We start from the raw sequence: 5,238 nt of genomic DNA, 5'->3' as shown, positions 1-5,238 counted from the left end.
TAGGCTGGCAGTTATTATTTCAATTTTTCTTATAACTCTGAGGTTGAATAGCTCCCTCAAAGTATTACATTAGAGGCAGTCAATTTATCATGGATAAAATTTCATTGCACAGAATAAACATACTATTAATCTCGGTTAATATTTCTATTAATCTCTAAAGAAGTTGCAGATATTACACTACGCAATGCATTGTCTTATGCTGCTGGGTCTTGGTAAATGAAAAATTGACTCATTAGCTCAGAAGCTGTTACAAACCAAAGACAGCCCATCCCCCCTCCACACCTCTATCTGTCTCTCCAGTGCACACAGTAGCTCCTTTTTCACCATGATTGTTGAAGACCACAGGGAGAAGACATTATATGCATAGGTGAGTCATCAAAATATCACCCTAATCTCACAGGAGAGTTCTCTCAAACACCTCTCTCTCCTGAGGATAGGTAAAACCAAGGGTGGCAGTCTCTCTCTTTCTGGCCTTTACATGAATTCACCTTTGACACATTTCAAGTTCTTCCATTCAAGTCCATGTGTTCTTCCCCAAAGGACCCAGCCATCTTAACTCACTACTTGAACATGGTGGAGTTCAGCATTATTTAGAAGACAGGTAAGGGTTCCTAGTCTCTTCCTGAGGCTATGTCCACACCTCACCCAGCATCTTATGTTCAGGTTGCCAGGCTTCACAAGCTACCCTTTACTACAAACTGCATCAGCAGTTGAGAAGTTTGAAAGGACCCAATCCTTGGTTTCTCTTTCCCTGACAATTTATTTTCATAATAAAAGCACACATAGCCACATATCTATTACTGTTCTTCAACCCCAGCATGGCTTCTTCAAAGTCTCAAAAGAAAACAGAGACCCCCACCCCCACCTCCAAAGAAACATTATCAGTGAAAGATTATTCAGCGAAAGTGAACAGATGGCAACATTTCTGTTGAGGTAAATAATCTCTCTGGTTAAACTGTTGAAACAAATAGCTACTCTGCTTAAATTGCAGGGGTTTTCTGCACATTTTCAAAGGTGGCAGTTTGAAAAGGCATTGCACATAAACACATGCTGCCAAATCTGCTTCTTATCAAGGATGCTACTGTAGGAACAAATGAGCAGAGCTGAACAGGAGTCTGTCTTCTCAACAAAAAGATATTTTAAAGTTGTAATGTAAGCAGGTTCTATTATCAAAGCTAGCTATGTGGTAGAATATTGAACAACAATACCAGAACCTGTTATTGATGGTGACATTATGAAACAATATAAGTGACAGTCTGGCAGACAACCCTCACTGAGAAAGAGGAAGGATTTCCAAGGTCTTGCCTGGTAAAATCTATTAAAAGACATTTATAGAGTGTAGCTTCTTATTTTAAACCATATGCTTTGGCAATACATGGCAGGGCTAATGATACAAAAATAGTTTCTTAAAGGCATCAATGAGAAATATAATATGACTAAGGAAACATGCATATAAATCAAAAGATTTATAGGAAACATCAAATGGCTATGTTTAAATTAATTTTCTTTGTCTACTATCAATACATCTGGTGCCGGGTTTGTTTGTTTTGTTTTTTTGGTTTGTTTTGGTTTCTTGTTATTGTTTGCTTTTGAGTAGCTCACTGTGTAGTCTTAGTTGGCTTAGAAGTCATTTTATAGACCAGCCTGGCCTGAATTCACAGAGATCCATTTACTTCTGCATGCTGAGTGCTGGGATTAAAGGCGTGGACCAGATCTTAAAACTAATAAGTAAACATAGGAGACTTTTCAAATTAATAGAAAATAAGGAGATTGATGCCCAGGCTCATGCTTAATGATGTATCATCAAGATAATTTATACACAAAGGCATTAAAAATGGATAACATCAGGCAAACTATAACCATATCTGACTTTCCTAAGGGCCACATCATTGTTAAGTCCAAGAATTACTTAGAAGTGTCGGTGTGTTGACTATGCTAATGCCATCGTTTTCTATTTGGATATAAGATAGCTAACTCAAAGACACATGCTGAGAGATTATGACTTTTTACATGTTATCTAGTAATTTATGGTATCAAAACAGAAATTCTACTGCTGTGAGGAGACACTATGACCAAGGCAACTCTTGTAAGAGGTTCATCGTCATGGCAGGAAGCAGGCAGCCCTGGAGCTAGAACATTATTGATAACTTACATCCAGATCTGCAGGCAAAGCAGAGAGAAGAAAGAAAAGAGAGAGGGAGAAAGAGAGAGGGAGAGGAGAGGAAGTCAAAGCAGAGGAGACAAATGGAGACATGAAGACATACAGAGAGACAGCTTGGGCATAGTGTGGGCTTTTGAATATTCACTGCCTACCCCCAGTGACAGATTTCCTCTAACAAAGTCACATCTCCTAATCCTTCTAGTCCTTAAAGTTGATTAAGAATTCAAGTTTAGGAGCCTGGTGGGGACCATTCTCATCCACACCGCCGCCACATCCTTTTTTTTGGTTAGTCTTTTAAAGGTCCTATCTTCCCAGAGATGAATATCCTTCACTTCGCAGTTACACCATCTATTTGTGTCATAATTGCTTGCCAGTGCCTACATTCCTGCAGAACTGTTTTCAAGAGTAAAGTACAGTCCAAGTAGAGTTAAGAGGAGAATATCTAATGAGCACTGTGAGAAGTCCCTAGAACAGCAGCTGTTTCCATTGAAACGGACAGTGAGTCAGTAGCTTCTCAAATGCAACATCAAATGGCCCAGTAGTTTCATATGCCTTTTCTTTTACTTTTATAAGGGATTTTTGAATCAATAGAGTTTTATTACTTAGATGGGCTCACTTTATTATTGATCACAAACTTGGAACCTTCTCATCAACCCTGAAAGATACAATTAGGGCTACCATGTAAGGACTTTGCTTATCTGTAATGACAGAAATACACATACCTTTTTATTGTTTGTGGCTTTTTGTGAATGTTTTGTATTTAATCTGTGACCCTGGCAGCAGGTGATAATGTAAGATGCTGCAGCTGAGTCCCTAAAGGCAGGCTGGTGGAGTGCAGAAATCACAGTTCCTCCTTTTTGTATATTACAAAAGGTGAATGCATAGGAAGGGGTGGTGGGGAGGCAGGAATGAGGGCAGGCGCTGTGTTCTTTAGACTGTTTCCTGCTGTCTGGAGGCAAGGTAAATTCTGAGACCCAAGAAAACTGGGACACTGGCCAAGTCCTGGGAGACATGGCTGTTTCACTCACTGTCCAGGATGCTGGAATACACACACACACACACACACACACACATGCACAGGCACATGCACACGCACATGCACGCACGTATGTACATAGCAGAAGATAAAGGTAAGGAGTTTAAGGGCCAGACGATCTAACAGAGTTTCCTGTGGAGTAGAAACTTAAGGGAACTGTCCTATTTTGTCTAGGGAAGGTGGGACAATCAGTTGCCCAGTGTCTTGCTTTTTCCACAGTTTGTCATGTCGTCAGCAGACAAGATCAAGGGAAGATTTCTATCCAATGACCAACTTCACCACATCTAAGTCAAGTTCCAGGTAGAGGGTCTTCTGTGCCCATCATCGTCTTAGGAGATTAGGGATGCTGCCAGAAGCTGACTTTCTATCACAGAAAGCTTTTTTTTTTTAAATTAAATTTAAATACCATCTTCTGCAGACCTCTGAAGCATTTGAGGACCCTCTATCTATTAAGTGCATCTGAATAGTCAACCTTTGCTTGGTTTTAGTTACTTGTTTCAAAGTTAGGCTTAACTTTGAAAGCATATGCAGGAGGCTAAATAAAGCTTATTCCTGTAATTAATTACATTAGTACTTAGCATGACTGCTATTAAAATAATGATTTTGAATTGAAGCTCTTCTAATATTAAAAATACATCTCTTAAGCATAGATACAGGCCATAGAGAGACTTATACCTTTATTGATTCTTTTATAGTGCACCATTATAGACCATTATAGTTTGTATGGCTTAGTTTATCCAAAGAGCCAAAACTTAAAAGGGAAAGAAGCTAAACAAATATTGCTGTGAACCTGAGTAGACCGTACGAGTTTATAGATAGTGATTAGCAAATATACTTATTTATCGAACATATGTAGTTACATATCTAAGTTTCCTAGGAGCTTCTTGTTGCATAGTTACCAAAGACATAAGTAGTTAGACATAAATCTTAAAGTCACTTTTGTTAATCTGAATAGACCTTTGTAACCTTAAAATGTCACCATCATATACAGATTCGACTGGAAAAGGGTGGTCCGAGGTTCTCCAAAGAAAGACATCCCAAAGGGAATAAGGAGATGTATGACACAGTTCCCACAGGTGAACTACAGAGAGGTTCCAAACCCGAAGTTCTAAGGCATCCCAAGGACTTGGGGAAGACTGAACAGAGAAGGCACAAGCTGCCCAGTGAGTCGTCACCTTCACTGTGCAAGGGCCAGGGTCAAAGAGCCAGAGGGTGAAAACCGTACTCAGAAAAAAATGAAGCCTCACCCAAGGAAATTGGTCCGAGGCAGGCGCCTCCACCAAAGACTCAGAGAAACATTGAATAACTTACCAACTGCCAGTGATGGATAGGATCCAAAGATTGGTGGACCAGAAAGTATCCACTTGTTGTTGTTGAGGGTGGAGAGGACTAGTAGGGTTCGGTGTGGCTAGACACCAGGAGAGAGAAACACACACACACACACACACACACAAACATCGTAGTAATGTTAGGATAACATTTGTGGGGTGGGAGTGGGGAAGCACCTTTGTTGGGCCCTTGCCAAGGTGTGCTGCTAAAGAGATTACACCAGGCAACTAGTACAAGAGGTTTATTCGGGGAAGGAGGGAGAAAGGCCAGCTCAGAGTAAAGACATGAGGGCTAGAGGCAAGCAGCCAGAGAGACCAGAAGAGAATGAACAAGATAGAGAGAGAATGAGAGAGAGAGAGAGAGAGAGAGAGAGAGAGAGAGAGAGAGAGAGAGAGAGAGAGAGACAGAGAGAGAGAGAGAGAGAGAGAGAGAGACCTTCAGTGGCCCAGTCCTATTTACAGGCCATACCTGGTAGCAGCAGATGATGATGTAAGCTGTTATCCAGTCGCTGAAGGCAGGTTGGCGGACAGCCTAAATTACAGATTACAGTAGTGGGAGGGACTTGCTTACGGGTAGACCAAAGCTCTATCTCATTACCATAGTAAGTTTCTCAAGGGACAGTCACGAAATAATGAAATAATGACATTCAGGAGCTGGAGAGATGGTCTGGGGATTAAGAATGCTTCCTGCTCTTTCAGAGAACCCAAGTTCA

This window comes from Mus caroli, unplaced genomic scaffold, assembly GCF_978045245.1.
Source record: "Mus caroli unplaced genomic scaffold, Mus_caroli_1 scaffold_15, whole genome shotgun sequence".
Taxonomy (NCBI): Eukaryota; Metazoa; Chordata; class Mammalia; order Rodentia; family Muridae; genus Mus; species Mus caroli.
The sequence above is the reverse complement of the archived record's forward strand: the minus strand, read 5'-3'. Positions refer to the sequence as shown.